Here is a 21556-nt window from a genome sequence, read left to right on the forward strand (position 1 = left end):
TTTTTCTTTCCATTTCCTTTTTTTTTTTTTTTTTAACAGAGCAAGCTATCTTCCAAGATAGAGAATATACTGCCTCTGTGTCAATTCTACATTACAAATCTGGCTTGAGGGCATATCATTGACAAAATTCAAATTAAATCTAGAAACATAGTTCCAGTGAAGTCTTGTGAGGAAAAACAAAACAAAACAGATTTTAGGCTTTAATTCTCTGTAAGTCAAGCAAAGTAACAAAGGAGATGGAAATAGAGGCTGAGTGCCAAAGTACAATATTCACAAGAATATTTTAATTATAATGCTGCTCATTCAACTTTAAAGGAAAAACAATACTGTGTTTTAAAAGATTCTGGCACCCTCCTCTATGTCATGGGAGAGTGTCTTAGGTAAGAGCCAGAGATTGGTGTTGGATCAACATGATAAACGTACTCCATTATTTTGTTATTGTTCTGAGTTTTATTGTGTTGTCCTGTGTTTTAATTCACAACATTATACTAAGGAATTTCTAGCATCTTAGCTTCATTTATTATGGAAGAGCTTTGAGATTTCTGGGTTTAGACATCAAATGAACAAACGAGAAGAACCTCTCTTGGCTATAAGAGCAAGCACATTAAACTGTAAACTCTAAGAAGTTTATCTATAATTCTGAATGAAATTATATTCTAGGTTCCATGGCCTAACATTTCCAGAACCTACTCTAAAACACCATCCAAAATTTATAAAATCATACAAAATTTCATGTGAAATTCCACTGCTACAGAATATGAGAGAATGAGTCTAATTATACTGGGATATGAGTCTAACTATGGGGAATTTGGGGAATGTATGAGACTGAAGTGTTTTAGACTCCAACTTAAGAAGGTGTGCTTTCCCTTGAAATGTTTGCCACATTCATTAAGAGAGGCTAGTATTACCTCCTTATGTGACGGGGAAGGTGCTGCACTTGCTGGGGGAGGGAGAGTTAGAGAAAGCTGGGTCATGGGAATCATCTGATTCATCTAACTCTCTCACATACTTTCATTTCAATTCTCATTTCAACTATTTTACTACTAAATGCCTTAATTTTTATTTTTAAAGGCTGAAAAATCTAATAATTCAAATGATATAATTTGACAACTTTCAAGGTACTTTGAAGTCTGGGTGACTCGGCCCTTGGGAAACTAGGATATAGCATCTATGTCCAGTCAGAAAAAGTTACTGGTTATCAAACCATACTTCGAATCAAATGTTTGGAACTTTGAATTTGTTCTTTCTTTATTTAAAATCTCTAGTATAATCACAAGTAGCTAACACACACTAAATCATGATATTCTCCATGTCGCTCACCCTGTTCTTTGGCAGAACCTGTTCAGTTTCCTAAGATCTTATGTTTAATAGGCAAATACAAACAGGCATTAACTTTAAAAACTCTGCACCTGTGTGCCAAAGCCTACCAGATTCTCATCCTTTAATGCTAGCTGGATCTTTAAATCCTTCAAACTCACAAAAACATAAGAAATATCAGAATTTTATTTCATGAGGGTCTGTTACCTGTAGTAATCCTCTTCGGATTCCAGTCAGTCAGAGTTCTTAGTTACAAAGCCCATTGTAACTTGTTTAATTGGGATCAACATTTATTACAAGATATAATTTAGCTAATAGATTGTTGAGAGGACAAGAGTTTGGAGTCTAGTCAGGTAGTAGCAACACCGTTGTTACAGGGTGCTAATATTATGGGTTCTATCAGCCATGACTCATCAATGCTGCCCAGACCACATATACTATAGCTCACCTAACTGACTCTGGCCATTATGTACATAATTACTGCCATAGTCACATGCAATAAACTGGTCCCTTTCCTGAAAATAGATTCTCAATAGCATCTGCTTCCTCACGTTGTTTTAAGGCTAAATTAGGTCATGTGATTATACCTTTGTTGCCACAGAAATTGCAGAAGTAAATATTTATCTTCTATTTCAAAGATTCAGGAATGAAAACGTGGAAGACTTGTTCCCATTTGAAGGGCAATCAAAATATACAGAGTAGCATAAGTTATAAATGTCTACTGTGTATGATAGTGAGATGCTAAGTTAAAATAAATTTTAAATCTTTTGGAGCGCCTGGGTGGCACAGCAGTTAAGCGTCTGCCTTTGGCTCAGGGTGTGATCCCGGCGTTATGGGATCGAGCCCCACATCAGGCTCCTCCGCTAGGAGCCTGCTTCTTCCTCTCCCACTCCCCCTGCTTGTGTTCCCTCTCTCGCTGGCTGTCTCCGTCTCTGTCGAATAAATAAATAAAATCTTTTAAAAAAAATTTTAAATCTTTTATTGAGATAGTTGTTCAGTATTCCAAAAAATGGCCATCTGAGTGGACTTGGAAATAAAAATAATAATTAAAGGCAATTATTGATATCTATAATAAATAGCTTCTGAAAATAAAGAATAAAATGGTCAACAACTCTATAGCTAGAGACAAAAAGAGTTTCATAGAAAAAGAAATGTCACTTCAAATTTGTCTTTTGTATATAAAGAAAATGTTCAATTTGCTCAAAGTAAGAGAAATTATAGATCACAACTACACTGAAACAGTATTTTTCATCTAGCAGATTATCAAAAGTCCAAAAGTTTTCTGACTCAGTAAGGCTGCAAGGCTGCAGGAAAACAGACACTCATGTTGGTGGAAACTGCAAAATTGGGCCACCCTGATGAAAGAGTTACAACTAAAGATACACTTTAAAAGTAAAGATACACTTGTAAAATTATGAAAACTCATACACACAGTTATTATTTTCAGTGCTATTTGTAATAATATGATTCTGTAAATAGCACAGTTGTCCTTCATTAAGGTATGGGTTAAATACATTATACTAAATCTCATATGGGATACTATACAGCTTTAAGAAGGAAAGAGAAATATCATAATGTACAAACATGGAATGAACACTGGGATTTAACATTAAGTGGAAAAGAAGAGTGTTAAAATTTTGTTTACCATGCTACTATTAAACAAGAAAATCTTTAATTTGACTTGCGAAGAATGACAGCACAAAATATAGTTTGGGGAAGGAACTTCTTTACTTCATTTTGGGATGGAAGGGATTATATATGGTTTTTCCTACTTGGGATTATGGTTGAACAGAGCATAAGTGTGTAAAGTTTCACATGGTCGGGGGCAGTAAGTTTGTGAAATTTTCTTAGTCCAAATACAGACAATAGGGAGAGAAGCAATTCTTTTTTTTTTTTTTTAAGATTTTATTTATTTATTTGACAGAGATAGAGACAGCCAGCGAGAGAGGGAACACAAGCAGGGGGAGTGGGAGAGGAAGAAGCAGGCTCATAGCGGAGGAGCCTGATGTGGGGCTCGATCCCATAATGCCGGGATCACGCCCTGAGCCGAAGGCAGATGCTTAACCGCTGTGCCACCCAGGTGCCCCGAGAGAAGCAATTCTGATACTATATGGGAGCAGGATATGGGGCTAGAGAAGGTCAGATTTTAGTTGAATGAATGGAAAATTACCAGGAATGAAGAACTTTTCAGAGACTCTGACAATGAATATATATGTATGTGTGACTATATATGTGTATATATATATATATACATATATATATTCACAAATATATCCTAATAATAAATACAAATTTATAAATACACAACCACATTTCTATTTCTACTTATATTTAAGAAAAGAGAACAATGGAAGGAAAAACTAAAAATTAGAAAAAAACTATAAAAGTAAATAGATAAATAGAATAATTCAATTAGAGTGTGGGAATAAAATAGAAGACACATTATTTCTGGGAACATACTTTTGTTAGATCTGACTTTGTAACATGAATTATATTGCATAATTTTAATAAAAGTTTAATCTTAAAAGGAATCATTAAAATTAAAAATAAAATGAATAAACAGATAATATTACATATGCTTTTAAAATACTGTAAAACAGTATTTTGATTTTGCTTTTCTAATGTTATAAAATCTAAGTACTGAAATAAGTAGAATGTTTCTTAGAAGACTGCTCTTCTGTAATAATATTGTCTACATTAGTCCTTTATTTTTTATGTTAGGCTGTTATCAATGTGTACTGTAAAATAAAACATGAATAATTGTGCAGGTATCATTGAAAACAGATTTTTTCAGTCTGAAGAACATACATATGGAAGATTTATGAAGTTATGTAAAAACTCTGTGGCCTTGAATTAAAATGGGAAATATCAATGTTTCATATATCTTATCCTTAAAACACATATTTTCTAGTTTTATCTATTCAAAACTGCTCAAAACCTTGCACAAGCCTGGAGCATCAGACATACCTAGCATAAATAATCAAGGTCAGTATTTACTATGACCCACTATAAGTAGCCAGCCCACCTTAGAAAAATTACTTATTCTGAATATAGGATAGAATTATACATGGTGATTCCAAAATATATCTTGTCAGTGGTTATCAAGGCTACTTATCTTTGCTATTTGACTAGTGACTCTATGTCAAGAAACCTTTCCCAGTCAAAGAAATCTCTCAGTGGCCACTCAGGGACAATCTGAGCATCAACAAGAATAATCACTGCTATGGATTAAATATATATTAAATATGTTTAAATCCATGAGTTCTTAAAAAATCAACCAATCAATCAATCCATGAGTTCTTAACGTATGTCAAAAGATTTTAATTGGTTTTCCTCATCTTTGGAGAATGAAAGAAAATTTCATAAAATGCTACAAGATAAAAAAATCAATAGTTTATTGTGCCTTTTATTCAATATCTTGATCCTTTAACCACATCATTAATGAATAGAAGTTTCTTTTATAGAAATATTCTGAAGAATATGAGAAAAATGAAGGGTAGAATATAAATATTTTGTAACTCTTGATGAGTTAATGGATCCAGGCAATGATCATCAATGGTTGATACAGCGGAGTGATATTCAGACATATACCTCCTAGTGGAAGTATACAGTTTCACCCCTATCAAACAAAATAGACATCCATTGTCATCCACAGAATGGTAACTCCAGAACTCTCCTACAAAAGGGAGTTATGAGCAGTTATCTTCTTAGAAGAGTGCCTTAGGGGTGCTGGGAGACTTATGTTAAAACTGTTTAGCAGGCTTACAATTCGAAAGAATTTACAAAAGTGGTGATGAAGCTTATAGGTTGGCTAAGACCTGTCTACCAGTGTCATTTGCCATTGCTTGTACCAACTATTGTCTTTACATTTATTTTATGAACATCCAAAATATAAGTATATCCTTGCCTGGAAAAAAGAAATAGACGCTGCTGTTATTTTTCTTCACATTATTACTCAAATAAATATGTTTCTCCTTAAGAAGCAAGGTGCTAAAAAAAAAAAAGAAGAAGAAGCAGCAGCAGCAGCAAGGTGCTGTGACTATCTGGTGTCAGGTTTGGCCAGTAAACTCTAAGACAGCGAATGAAAAGATTACTCCAGACACCTTAGTACTAGAAAGGAGAGGCCTGGGGACCAGACGCTTTAGTGGCGAAAGGCCTTGAGCCAAGCATTGTCTCTGCTTTTATTGGGGTCTTACCAATACACCAAGAGCAAGCGCAAGACGAGGAGGAAAGCTTAACCTTCATGGTCAGGACAATAAAGTATGGAGCAGTGTATGATAAGGACAAGCGGTGCATGCAAAGTGCATGCAAAGCAAAGAGGCAAGGAGTTCTTGAAGTACATGACCGCTACAGGTGTCTGTTTTTCTTCAAATTTAGACATTTATTCCCTAGATGAGAGCCTTGACCTGCAGTAAGAATCTGGCCACTTTCAGCCAAGAAGCTTTGAAGGAGGCCCAGCATTTCGGGCACTCCTTTGCTTTTCAATTAGTCTCATCCAGGGAGGCATATACTAGTCAGATTTCATCTATCCAGGCACTGTGTATTCCCACAGTCTGGTTTGGTTTACATGCATTGTATAGGTTATGAAATAAGAAAAAAATATTACCTCATTCTATTGCTTCTGGGTTGTAGAAGGAGAGGAGAGAAGGACTAGAGCTAGATGTTATGCCTTCATAGCCAGTTTCCTTTCTTACTAGCTGTGTAACTATAGATAATTTAATTAACTTTTCTCTTGTTCTTCATTTGCATTCCTGCAAAAATGAAGATAAAAATAGTATTTCCCATTGTTGGGTTACAGCAAGGATAAAATGAGTTAATAAGTAAAAAGTTCTGGCCCATAGAAATGTTTGATAGGTTAGTAATTGCCATTATAAGTAAGTTTTAGAAGATGCTCTAAGAAGTTCAAGGTTGTGAGCACGTGAGATAGGGGGAAAATCAAGAGCAAATCTGAGAGCTCTCAGAGAAGTGCATAAGACCCATTGACCTGAGAAATGTCTTTGGAAAGGGTAGCATGCAGAAGTTGTCTGTCTGCTCTCTCCCAAAGTGGTTTATGCAATCCAGGCTTTGTTTAGATCTTGCATCTTTAAATCAGAGATTTCTTTGCTTGCCCTTATATTTCTTCAAAACCACCAGGGGCCTATCATAAAAAATTAAATTGAACAATTTTATCTTTTAAGAAAAACCATTTAGGAAATGTAACTTTTAGTGTAGAAAAATAATCATTGGATATTGCAAAAATGTGGTGTCACATACAACATAAAAATTTTCAAGATTTCTTATAAAATGGGATATTTACATATATTTATATGTTATTTATATATAACATGATAGAAAATTTCAAATTTATATCTAATATGAAATTGTATTTTAACTGACGTGCCTGTATCTGAAAGTCTGTTCATATCTCTGAACCATCTGTATTTAGAAAGAAAATACTTTATAATATTCCCCTATCCTAGATGGTAGCTTAGAACCGTAGAAGGCAATTACAATTATTTCAATTAAAATATCCAATCACTCTGCAATATAATAAATTCTACAGAGAGCAGCAAACCTCACCATAGGATATGTATATATATTTTTTTATTATTTGAGTACTAAATTACTTCATTTTCATGCTGCAGGTTTGCTGCCTATGGCTGTAATTAATCTCCTAATGATTAACAAAGAAAGACACTTTTTGATGTTGAATAAATGAGAATAATAGCTTCCATGAGTTTTGTGAAAATCAATTTATTAAATGAGTCTTTAACATCTTGGAACACTTCCACTAGTATAAGTGAATGAATTCCAGCAATGAAGTATTTCCTGTGAAGACAAGATTTACACATGAGAATGCTCTTGATGGAATTTTATCTTTTTTATAATGGAGATGATTATAAAGTTAAATATATAGCATAGTTTAAAATGAAATTGTTAAGAATGAGGTTAAAATAAGACTAAAAAAGGTGAAGGGCATATTTGATAATGTGATATCATTTCAAACATAGGATATTTAACTACCAGAAGCTACTTTAAAGAGAAATGGTTAATGATCCTTAAAATTCACTTTTACATAGTGTTATATTGCTACACACTTTACGGTAATACTTCTTTTTCATATTAATACATAACAGAAAATAAAAATGTTATGTGGTACTTTTCCACAGAGTACTAAAAGATACATACAGAGTGACATCGAAAGAGTTATATTTTATGAACTACTATTCATTATAATAATTACATGCGTGTTCCTGCAGAAGTAACAGGAAAAGTAGTGGTGTTTTTAAGAATTATTTATTAGTAACTAATGTGGGCCACAGAGTAATCCAAGGCTCTCTGTGAGTGTGTCTTTGTCTCATTCTCCAGCCTCAACTCTCTTATGCCTGCCACACGCATTTTACATTACCATTCTCAAATAATTCCAATTTGCTATACTTCTCTTTCTGGAACCTTGAACTTTGTTCATGTTCTTGCTTTTTCCTCAGTGCACTTCTCCCTTCTTCCTTGTTCCCCATATTAGGACTAACAAATCAGTACTCTATTTTTCTGATTCAACTCTAGACATTATTGTGTCATCTTCTCCCCACCAGGAAAGAATTGATTATGTCCTTCTTTGGGCTACCACTATGCAACAATGCAGATTTTATTTTGGCTTTTGTAAAACATTATCAAACTGATATTTGACAAATCTGTCTCATTTGAAACATGATTATTTGTTGCCATGTTGCTAGTGTTGAGCTAAATGACTGCTTGTTGAATGCATGCTGTGGTTTAGCTGGTATTGTCTGTAGAATTTGAATGGGTTTTGTTTTTTTTTTAAGATTCAGATGTCAAGGTCCTTCGATTTGGTCAGTCTTATAAATTGATTAGGGATAATATAAGATATACCAGTGCACTGTGAAAATAATGTATTTCATCTATGTCAATCTAAACTTGAGGATATATGTAACAGATAATGTTGAAATGTCATATCCTTCAGAGAACTATCCAATAAAACTTTCTGCAGTGATGGAAAAATTCTATGTCTTAGGTGCCCTATAATATGTTAATTATTAGTTATCGAATGCAATTGAGCATTTGAAATGGACCAGTATGAAAAAGTGAATATTTGGTTTTATTTTATTTTAATTAATTTATTTAAATTTAAATATTCACATATAACTAGCTCCTAAAACTTAAACAGCATTACTCTTGAATTAGCATATAATTAAAATGCATGTATTTTCAATGCCATACAGATACTAACTATGCATCTTTATATATTGACATTTAATTAAATAAATGGGTGTTTTCCAGCAACATTGCTGTGCACTGGGAATTCAAAGATAGTATGATACAGTCTCAGAACTATAGACATTTTTACTTTTCCAATGAGAAGTTGTGATAATATCTACCTCAAACTTTATGCATATATGAATAATAAATATTTCTGTCCACTATTCTCTGTCACCCAAACACAGTATTTGCAGAGAAAGAAGAGTGAGAAAAACAGAGTATTCTTCATGGAGCAGGAAAACAAATAGAAGTGAAGACATGGATAAGAGAATAAAACAATACAAAATGAATTTAATAGGAAATATAGTAGATAGTAGAAAACCTAGATAATGCTGGGATGATGAACATTTTAAGAAATAGCCTTTTAGTTTTCTAAATTTAATGAAAACACTTAAGATCTCACAATATATGTATTTTGATCTATTTGGTTCATCTCAATGTTATCCCTTCTAGAGTGTGTACATGGCGAGCATCAGAGATTATGTCTGCCTTGTTCAGAGTGTTTTTATACCTAGAGCAGCACTTGACCCATACGAAGCCCTCATTAAATATTAGATAAAAAACTAAATTATTTGCTGAGTCTTGAGTAATATCATAAAAAATAAAATAAATCCACATGAAAGCATACTGATGAAACTAAATATCATAAGAGACAATAAGTACTGGAAGTAACTTGGAAATTGCAGATCATTTACATGGCAGCAACAGTGGCATGATTCTCATTAACAGTAGGAGGTAAGAGTAGCAAAGGAGATACCTTTCAAGTGACAAGGTAAACTAATAACCAGTGTCAACATGTTGTTTACTGGTATAAGAAAGTTAGCATTAACAATATCATATTCATTTTCTTTCTTAAGGGCTACTTTCTTTTTTGAATTTTGTATGTTTTGTTTTTCCCAGTGTCTTAATGCATGTGATATGAATGTGTGTATGCATGTTTATATGTATTTTCATAAATTATGTAGTTATTGTTTGCTTAAGGACACAGAGCAAATTCAGAAACATAGTGTTCTCATTGGAAAGAAAAAAGAACAAACTGTACTTAAAACTATCTTAGTATTTAATTTCATTAAAAATATCTAAAGTGAATTATGGCAATATATAGTCTACGAAATCTCAATGGAAGGACATGGCTTAGTATGTCATTAATCTTTACATTTTTTCAATTTGTTTAGAATATTTTATAATTAAAAATGAAATAAAATTAAGTATATGATGTAAAACCTAAATTTGTGGCACTGTCATATATTCCTAAAATGTGAAATGAGCATTGCATGCACCAATGTATGAATTAACATGAATTTACAACTTTTATTCACTCTACTACCATGAATCCCTGAAAATATTCAAGTTAAGTTATTCCTTATTATTGGCTGCACAATTCTTCACATACTTATTGTTATACCAGTCTTCTTTAAGTAAATGCTAATTTACACTATTTAAAAACCAAACCTTAGAAGTATCTAAAGTGCTATTTCTAATAACTTTCACTAGAAGCTGCATTTAAACCCATTTGAGATATATATATATGTATATATATATACATATATATATATATCTGCATTTCTTTGAGCTTAGAAACAATGCCATTAAACTGACATATTCACTTACTCATTAATTTATATTTGAACACAACATAGCAAGTATTTAATTATAATTTTACTCCATGTGTATAAAATGTATACATGTTTATTCCTGGTGGTTGTTTTCACCAATTTCACAAATTTCATTGTTTTACTCTTTTCAAAGCAGATCTTGCTGATTTTTTTTCTATGAAGGATTTTATTCCAGCATTGAGTCATATTAAAATATGAAAAAGTTTTAAGTTGGCAGGGAACACATGAAATCAGCAAAGTTGAGAGAAACATACTAGTATTGGGGGAATTTGAGAAAATGCTGCTTATCCAGCATCACCACTGTGGCTGCCTAGAGGCTAGTTTAATTAGGCTACAATTCATATGGCAGAAAGTAGTTTTGTAATTACCTTCAAATGACCAAACAATATAGAACTCTAAGGAGAGTTGCATATTCCCAGTAATGAACCAATTTGCAATTGACTGGATATTTTATCTAAGGCATTTATTGAGCAAACAATATTTAAATATATGTTACTTCAATTCTATGTCCATGTAAATAGTTGAATTTTAGGAGCTTATTTCAGAATATATAGAAGTCATAAAAAGATGTTAAAAATAAAACCTATCAATTTTTAAAAACCTGTTTTGCTTAAAGTAAAAGTACTGCATCTAAAACCTAGAAATACAAACCATTAACTAAGTTTCAGACTGTACCCTGAGAATTTAATTTGTTAAGTATGGAAAGCATAATTAAAATTAAAATATTTAACTTAAAAAATTTAAAAAGTATTTAATTAAAATTAAATAAAATTTAATTAATTAAAAGTAAGGAAATGTAAATACTTCTTTTTCTGATTCAGTGTTTATAGTCAATTCTTTGTAGTCAAATCATATCTTCTTGATAACCCTTTTTCTCTTTATCCGTATTTTTGCCTTTCATAAGGGATATGTGGCTTTCATGGGTTAGTGTACAATCCCAAAGTGAGACATATCCTCTATACTATGTAGAAATAAAATCAACAAGCTTTTAGGCAGAAAATGTGGTGTGGGGGTACTTTTAATTAATCTAAAATACTTCCTTTCCTAGAGGTAATATTAAGAGAAAAATTGATAGGCTCTAAATACAGATTTTTGAAACATTATGAGGAATAAAGGATATCTAAATCAGTACATTTTCATATTTTGAAAATGGAGTTTTAAGAGAAAAAAAGCAACAATTTCTTATAAATATCCAGAAAAATTATAAAAATATGATTTGGAAATAGAAACAAAGGCTGAAAGAGTAATAATTTGTCATTATATTTTCTATTAAATACTTATATTAATAATTATTTATAGATTTTAAGAATATTAATTCAATCCTTACAGCTGAGTTAACTATTATTATGAATTTCATTAAAAAAAGAAGTTGAGGCACCTGGGTGGCTGTCGGTTAAGTATCCAGCTCTTGATTTTGTCTCAGGTCATGATCTCATGGTCGTAAGATGGAGTCCCATGTCAGGCTTCATGCTCAGTGGGGAGTCTGCTTGAAGATTCTCTCCCTTCTCTCCTCCCCCCACTCATATGCTCTCCTTCTTTCCCTCTAAAATAAATAAATAAATCTTTAAAAAAATCTGAGATAAAGAAGTTGAATAACTTGCCAAGGTACTCATTGGTAGCATTATTGGAAACAAAATTTGACCCTAGACAAACTTAATTAATTTGAAAAACCATTTAAAAATATTATGAAAGCACCCATAATCCAAGACTAGCAAAATTAAATTTTAGAAATGTACATATATGAGAAAAAGTTTTTCTTTTTTTTTTAAGATTTTATTTATTTATTTGACAGAGAGAGCACAAGCAGGGGGAGCGACAGGCAGAGGGAGAGGGAAAGGCAGACTCCCTGCAGAGCATGGAGCCAGATGTGGGGCTCGATCCCAGAACCCTGGGATCCTGAACTGAGCTGAAGGCAGAAACTTAACTGACTAAGCCACCAAGGCGCCCTGAAAAAATTAGTTTTTCATCTCTTTCTTTATCCTGAATAATTTTTGCCCTGAGCACATCATGTTGTTGTTGGTGAGAGAAAATATATAAAATTCAGACAAATTAACAATAGTAACAAAATAAAACAAACCCAAAACTCTAAAAAAATTAATACATCAAGTACAGAGAATAAGGTGTTGTTGGCTAGAGCTGTCATGGCCCAAAGGCAGGAGAATATATTGAAGGGCTCCATGAGGAAGGTCAGTTTAAACAAGTTTTCTTTCTAAGATGTTTGTTACAGTCCACAGCTATCTATACACAATGAAAAAACTTTATTTTTTTATGTGGGTCTCTAACATGAACCTAAGTGTGAGAAGAACTGGAACAATTATTTCATTTTTTAAAAATTTTTTACTGTAAACTCAGATAGGAGGAGGAAGATGAGGGAAAAGAGAATGGGGAAGACAGCAAGGGGGAAAGAAGAAAAAGGGCAAAGAGAGCAGAAGGGGTAGAAGGAGAAGAGGGAAAAAGAAGAAAAGTAGTAGGAGAAAGAAGGCTAGGTTAGGGGGTAGAAAAGGAAAGGAGAATAAGAATGGATGAAAAGTAGAAAGAAGAGGAAGAAAGAAGGAGGGAGAAGAAGGTCAAGGAGGGGAAGAAAGAGGAGGGAAAGACAAGTAACATTTTATGCAGTAACTAAAGCAAGAAGACCTTCCTTTCTCAATTCATCAAATAAAAGTCTCCAATTTGTGTATTCCTTGCACAAAGATAAAGAAAAAAATGACAAGCAGAGTATCTTTCTCACATTCTCACTATTTTAAGCCCTCAGAAAAGGAAATAATCTAATGAAACTCTTCCTGATACTAATAGCCATCAATCTAGTCTATTTAGAATGTTGAAAGTACAACTGAAAAACATAGTAAATATAAAAGGAAAATATAAAGATAGAAAAACATTAAAATTATCTAAAAAGAAAGTACAATCCTGTTAAAACAAAAAAGGAAAATAAAATAAAATGCATTTTGTGTGTGTGTGTGTGTGTGTGTGTGCGTGTGTGTGTGTGGGTGTGTGTGTGTATACACTGTGCATGGGATATAGCCCAGTACATAGCTAGGCATCTATCTTGATCCATCTGTGTGACCCCTTTGGGACTTGGAGGCAAGGATAATTGAAACAAATACACTATTTATGCTGCCTGCTTTGCAATTGGGTTCCTTTTGCTTTTGACCCATAAATATTGTGTTTTTGAGAAAATCTGTTAAATCTTGGCAAGGTAACTTTTTATTTTGCATGTCAGGTAAAATCACAGACTCTTCACTGTTCTCTACAAATATAACGATACTGGATCTGAATCCACCCACTGATCAATGAACAAATTAAAAAGAAAGCACTGAAATTATATTTTAGCAATTGAAGGAGAAAAAAAATAGGCTACATTTAGTCTATTAGAATTATTTTAAATTTTGTCTTATAAGGAAATTAAAATTATCATTAGTGGGTATGCAAAAGTAATGACATTGAACTTTACCTGGGAAAAATTATGTAGATGGGACAAGTTTGAACACACGAAATTGCTTATAAAAAAATGAATGAAAATAACTAAATTAACTATTAATTCAAGAGAGGAGCTAAGATGGCAGAGTAGTAGAAGGACCCTAGGTTTACCTTGTCCCTAGAACACAGCTAGATAAATATCAAATTGTTCTGAATACCGAAGAAATCGACTTGAAGACTGACAGAACAAACTGCACAACTAGAAGGAGAACACATAAAGGAAGGTAGAAAGTGCAGAGATATGGTTTGAGGGAGAAACAGATCATGGGTGAGGCAGAGGGGAGTGAGCCCTGGTTACAGAGACAGGCAAGAAAGACACGGGGGGAGGGGGGTAAGGAGCACACAGGGGATTGCACAAGAGAAACACCTCCCTAAAGCCATTGACAGGGAAAATGAGAAGGGTTGATTTTCCTGAGTTTTTGCAGCCAGCAGAATTCAAAGACTGGAGTTTTAGAGGTCTGAAGCATTGCTGAATAGAGCCCTGAGGGTGCTGCAGTGCTCCTGGAGAGAAGGCAGGCAGGTAACAGCAGGGACATACCACACAATCTGAAGATTGCCTGAGACGCACTGTGAGAGACTGTTCCCTCTTCTTGGAGCACATCTGACAAAGGTGGCATTGCCTCTTCAGGTACAAAAGGGCCAACGAGTGCCATTTCCCTCCCCTGCCCTTCAGCATGGGCATAGAGACACCTCCTGAGGGCAGCTAACCCAGTCATTGCGAGTTTAGTGTGCTTTGCTCCAAATCCCATGCTCCTGCACTCTGATGCAACTGCCCTTCTGGGTCAAACCTTGATCAATCCCAGTACAGCAAGACCCTTCCCCAGAAGACTAGCTCAGGTTCCTGCTACACCAGGTTCTTAAAGTTTGGAGTTGTAAAACTTAGCAGGCCTGGCTGAGATAGAGCCAAGAGTGCACTGCGCTGCACCAGGCAAAGTAACCCAGACATAGACAGTCTGAAAACAGCAATCTGAAAAAAGCTTAGGGTGCAAAAGGGGAAATTATTTGCTCTTCTGGGAGGGCTTTCCTGAGGGTGGAAAGCACAAACTCCCCTCTCCAGGGACAAAACAGCTGGCTGGGACCATTTCCCTCCCCCACCCCTCAGATTAAACCAACTTCAGTAAACAGCACAGCACCAATACTGGCTACCTAGCCTACTTAGAAGTCCCACCCACCCCAGGCTCTGTTGGTACTGCTTTTCTTGGGCAACTGTGCCTCAGAACCATCACAGTGGGCCTCTCCCCCAGAAGATCAGCACAAAACCCCACACGCAGCATGTCTACTAACCAGAGTTCTGCAAAGCTTTAGTTCTAGTGAAACAAGAATCAGATCTCTTTTAAAAGGCAGACCAGAGCACATCTAGTTAAAATTAACCACACTCTGGCCACGGTCCAAACATTCCCTACTGTAGGCAAGGAGAACTCTGCAGACGACTGACCTGAGAGAAAGAACAACCAAACATAGCAGCAGAGTGCACATACCACACACCAGAGACACTTCCTGAAACACAAGGCAATGGATATTATATGACCTTTTCTTCATAAAGTCATTACTCTCAGGAGCAGGAAACATAACAGGCTTTCCCAACACAGAAAAAGACACAGACCTAGACAAAATGTCAAGATGGAGGAATTCATCAAAAGAAAGAACAAGAAAAGATCATGGCCAGAGATCTAATCAAAATAGATAGAAGTGATACGCCTCATCCAGAATTTAAAGCAACAATCATAAGGATACTCGCTGGACTTGAGAAAAGCGTAGAAGATCTCAGGGTGACCCTTACCACAGACATAAAAGAACTACAAATAAATCAGGCCAAAATGATAAATGCAATAACTGAGATTCAAAACTGACTGGATGTAATGACCTCAAAGATGGAAGAAGCAGAGGAATGAATAAGTGATATGCAAAATAGATTTATGGAAAATAATGAAGCTGAAGAAAAGAGGGGAAGAAAAATCTTGGGTCACAAAAGAAGACTTAATAACATTCATATTGAGGAGTCCCAGAAGAAGAAAAGAAAGAAAAGGGGACAGGTTTATTTGAGGAAATTATAGCTGAAATCTTCCCTAATCTGGGGAAGGAAACAAAGATCTAAATCCAGGAGGCACAGAGAACTGCTATCAAAATCAAAAAAGCAGGCCAACACCAAGGCATATTGTAGTTAAATTTGCAAAATATAGGGATAAAGAAAAAAATCTGAAAAGGAGCAAGACAAAAGAAGTCCCTAACATACAAGGGAAGACCACTAAGGTTAGCAATAGATTTCTCCACAGAAACTTGGCAGGCCAGAAGAGAATGACATGTTATATTCAATATGCAATGTGCTCGGGGCACCTGGGTGGCTCAGCTGTTAAGCATCTGCCTTCGGCTCAGGTCATAATCCCAGGGTCCTGGGATTGAGCCCTGCTTCGGGCTCCCGGATAGACGGGAAGCCTGCTTCTCCCTCTCACACTCCCTTTGCTCGGTTCCCTCTCTCGCTGTTTCTCTCTGTCAAATAAATAAAACCTTTAAAAAAATTTCAATGTGTTCAATGAGAAAAATATGGAGACAAGAATACTCTATCCAGTAAAGCTATCATTGAGAATAGAAGGAGAGACAGAGTTTCCCAGACAAACAAAAACTTAAAAAGACCTGGCCACTAAACCAGCCCTACAGCAAATATTAAAGGGGACTCTCTGAGTGGGAAGGAAAGACCAAAAGCAGCAAAGACTAGAAAAGAACAGAGAAAATCTCCAAAACCAATGACAAAACAAGTAATAAAAAGGTACTAAATTCATATCTATCAATAATTACTCTGAATTTAAATGGACTAAAAGCTTCAATCAAAGGGCATGGAATGTCAGAATGGATGAAAAAATAAGACCTATCTATATGCTGCCTACAAAAGACTCATTGTAGACCTAAAGTAACCTGAAGATTGAAAGTGAGGGGTTGGAGAAACATTTATCATGGAAACGGACATCAAAAGAAAGCCCGTATAGTCATACTTATAACAGAAAAACTACATTTTAAACCAAAGACTATAATAAAAGATGAAGAAGGACACTATATCATAGTAAAGGGGTCTATCCAATAAGAATATCTAACGGGTCTATCCGATGAGAAGATCTAACAATGGTAAATATTTATGCACCCAACTTGAGAGCATACAAATATATAAAACAATTCATAACAAAACAAACTCATTAATAAAAATACAATAATAGTAGTGCAGTTTCACACCCCACTTATAGCAATGGACAGATCATCTAAGCAGAAAATCAATAAGGAAACAATGGCTTTGAATGACACACTGGACCAGATGGACTTAAAAATACACTCAGAAAATTTCATCCTAAAGCTACAGAATACACATTCTTTTTAAATGCACATGGGACATTGTCCAGAAGATATCACATACTGGGTCACAAATCAGGCCTCAATAAAAACAAAAAGACTGAGATCATACCATACATATTTTCCAACCACAATACTATGAAACTTGAAGCCAACCACAAGAAACAATTTGGAAAGACCACAAATACATGGAGGTTAGATATCATCCTACAAAAGAATGAATGGGTCAACCAGGAAATTAAAAAGGATAAAATTACATGGAAACAAATGAAAATGAAAACATGATGGTCGAAATCCTTTGGGATGCAGCAAAAACGGTTATAAGAGGGAAGTATATTATAATACAGGCCTACCTCAAGAAGCAAGAAAAATCTCAGATAAGCAACCTAACCCTACACCGAAAGAAGTTAGAAAAGAACAACAAATGAAACCTAAAGTCAGCAGAAGAAGGGAATAATAAAGATTAGAGCAGCAATAAGTGATATAGAAACAAAACAGTAGAACAGATCAATGAAACCAGGATCTGGTTCTTTAAAAAAAAATTAGAAATTGATAAACCCCTAGCCAGACTTATCAAAAAGGAAAGAGAAAGGACCAAAATAAATAAAATCATAAATGAAAAGGAGAAGTAACAACCAATACCACGGAAATATAAATAATTATAAGAGAATATTATGAAAAATTATATGGCAGCAAATTGGACATTTTGGAAGAAATAGATAAATTTTTAGAAACATGTGAGCTACCAAAACTGAAATGGAGAGAAATAAGAAACTTGAACACATCCATAACCAAAAAAGAAATTGAATCGGTAATCAAAAATCTCCAAGTAAACAAAAGTCCATGGCCAGATGGCTTCTCAAAGGAATCCTACCAAACATTTAAAAGAGTTAATACCTATTATTCTCAAAATTCTCCACAAAATAGAAATGGAAGGAAAACTTCCAAACTCATTGTTTAAGGCCAGCATTACCCTGATTCCAAAACCAAAGACCACTAAAAGAGAACTACAGGCTAATATCCCTGATGAACATGGATGCAAAAATTCCCAACAAAATACTAGCAAATTGAATTCAATAGTACTTTAAAAGGATCATTCACCATGATCCAGTGGGATTTATTCCTGGGTTGTAAGGGTGGCTCAATATTTGCAATATTTGGAAATCAATCAATGATAACACTACATTAGTTAAAGAAAGGATGATCCTCTCAAGAGATGCAGAAAAAGCATTTGACAAAGTACAGCATCGATTCTTAATAAAAACCTTCAACAAAGTAGGAACAGAGGAAACATACCTGAAATTCATAAAGGCCATATATGAAAAAAACCCATAGCAAATACCATCTTCAAAGGGGAAAAACAGAGCTTTTCCTCTATGATCAGGAACAAGACAGGGATGTCCGCTCTCACCACTGTTATTTAATATAGTACTGGAAGTCAGCCTCAGCAATCAGACAACAAAAAGAAAAGGCATCCAAATCAGCAAGGAAAAAGTCAAACTTCTGCTATTCACAGATGACATGATACTCTATGTAGAAAACCCAAAAGACTACCAAAAATTGCTGGAACTGCATGAATTCAGTAAAGTTGCAGGATACAAAAATGAATGTACTGAAACTGGTTGCATTTCTATACACCAATAATGAAGCAGGAGAAAGAGAAATCAAGGATTCTATTCCATTTACAATTGCACCAAAATCCATGATACCTAAGAATAAACCTAACCAAAGAGGTAAAAGATCTGTACTCTGAAAACTATAGAACACTTATGAAAGAAATTGAAGATGATACAATGAAATGGAAAAACATCCCATGCCTATGGATGAAAGAGCAAATATTGTGAAAAGTCTATACTACCCAAAGCAGTTGGCACATTTAATGTGGTCCCTATTAAAATACCACCAGTATTTTTCAAAGAGCTAGAACAAACAATCCTAAAATTTGTATGGAACCACAAAAGATCTGAATAGCCAAAGCTATCTTGAAAAAGAAAAGCAAAGCTGGAAGGGCATCATGGTTCTGGACTTCAAGCTATATTACAAAGCTGTAGTCATCAAGACAGTATGATATTGGCACAAAACAGACACATGAATCAGTGGACCAGAATAGAAAACACAGAAATGGACCCACAACTATATGGTCAACTAATCTTTGACAAAGCAGGAAAGAATATCCAATGGGAAAAGGAAAGTCTCTTCAACAAATGGTATTGGGAAAACTGGATAGCAACATGCAAAAAGACAAAATTGGACCACTTTCTTACACCATACACAAAAATAAATTCAAAATGGATGAAAGAACTAAATGCGAAACAAGAAACCATCAAAATCCTAGAGGAGAACACAGGCAGCAACCTCTTTGACCTCAGCTGTAGCAACTTCTTATTAGATATATCTCCTGAGGCAAGGGAAATAAAAGCAAGAATGAACTATTGGGACTTCATCAAGATAAAAAGTTTCTGCACAGTGAAGAAAACAATCAACAAAACCAAAAAGCGACCTTTGGAATGGGAGAAGATATTTGCAAATGACATATCTGATAAAGGGTAGTATCCAAAATCTATAAAGAACTTATCAAAATCAATACCCAAGAAACAAATAATCCAGTTAAGAAATGGACAGAAGACATGAATAGACATTTTTCTAAGGAAGGCATAGAGATGACTAACCGATGAAAAATCTCTCATCATCAGGGAAATACAAATCAATTCTACAATGGGATATCATCTTACACCTGTCAGAATGGCTAAATTTAACAACACAGGGAACAACAGATGTTGGTGAGGATGCAGAGAAAGGAGAACCCTTTACACAGTTGGTGGGAATAAAAACTGGTGCACTTACACTGGAAAACAGTATGGATCCTCTAAAAGTTAAAAAGAGAACTATCCCACTATCCAGCAATTGCACTACTGGTATTTACCCAAAGGATATAAAAATACTGATTCAAAGGATACATGCACCCTGACATTTACAGCAGCATTATTAACTATAGTCAAATTATGGAAAGAGCCCAAATGTCCATTCACTGATGAATACATAAAGAAAAGGTGGTAGATATACACAATGGAATATTATTCAGCCATAAAAAGCTGAAATCTTGCCATTTGCAAAGACATGGTGGAGCTAGAGGGTATTACACTAAGCTTAAATAATTCAGTCAGAGAAAGACAAATATCATATGACTTCACTCATATGTGGAATTTAAAAAACAAAACAGATGAACATGGGGGAAAAAAGACAGAGAGGCAAACCATAAAACAGACTTTTAAATGTAGAGAACAAAATGAAGGTTGCTAGAGGGGAAGTGGGTGAGAAGATGGGTTAAATGGGTGAGGGGTATTAAAGAGGGCATTTGTTATCATGAGCCCTGGGTGTAGTATGTAAGTGATGAATCACTAAATTCTATAACTGAAACCAGTATTACATTGTGTGTTAACTAACTGGAATTTAAATAAAAACTGGAAACTACAAAAAAATTTAATTAATTAACTAATTAATTAAATTCACTAGTATTTCAAGATCTGAAGAAATGTAATTAGCATGATTTGGAGATGGACCTAAGAAATTATAATTGATAAACTAAAATGTAAGAGCTTTTTTTGAAGACACAGAATGAATGAACTATTGGAAAATGTAATAAAGTAAATCAATGTCAGGAAAACGTCAGTGGGATTTACTATGTTAAATATTTGATACTGATATTTACAGTATCAAAAATGAGAAGCCGAATATAAAAACAGACAGAATAACAATTTCAAGAATTTCAAAAATTTCAAAAATTTTCAAATTTTTTCCTAGTAGGTGTGGAAGTCTGTAGGAAATATTTCTCAGAAAGAGAATAACTACATTTTTTTTTTATGGCATGGAGGCTTTTTAAAAAGTTTAATTGTAAATATAATCCAAGACCAAATTTTTTTAAAAAATTTATTTATTTATTTATTTGAGAGAGAGAGAGGAGGGACGGGCAGAGGGAGAGAGAATCTTAAGCAGGCTCCACGCTGAGTGCAGAGCCTCATGCCGGGCTCAATCCCATGACCCTGCAATCACGACCTGAACCAAGACCAGTACGCTCAACCGACTGCGCCCCCCAGGCACTCCCCAAGACAAAATTTAAAGAGCTCTTGAAAGGAAAAGATACTGATAGATCAACCTAAATCTGGCATTGTGACTCGTTATCAAGTTGTAAACAAAAGTATCAGAAACAAATATTCATGTAATTCCCTCCTGAAATCAATTCCAGTAGTTGTCTTATTAATTTTTCCACTTTGCTGATTTGTTGTTATTTTGTTTTTCTATTTGTTTGTGGGTTGTATGTAGTGATGTTGTATATATATATGTGTGTAGTTTTAAAAGGACTTTCATAAACCCAACCAAAGATACTCATTTCGACTTACTCAAAGATGAAGTTATCAGTGCTAGATTGATGTTTTCATTGTTTTTTAATAAAACCATCGAGAAATTATCTTCAAAATACTAGAATGGACAATGGAGCATATTTAGATGTCAAAAAGTTACTTATAGGATGGAAATAAAATGTATTTCCTCTTAAG

Source organism: Ursus arctos, unplaced genomic scaffold, assembly GCF_023065955.2.
Source record: "Ursus arctos isolate Adak ecotype North America unplaced genomic scaffold, UrsArc2.0 scaffold_10, whole genome shotgun sequence".
NCBI lineage: Eukaryota > Metazoa > Chordata > Mammalia > Carnivora > Ursidae > Ursus > Ursus arctos.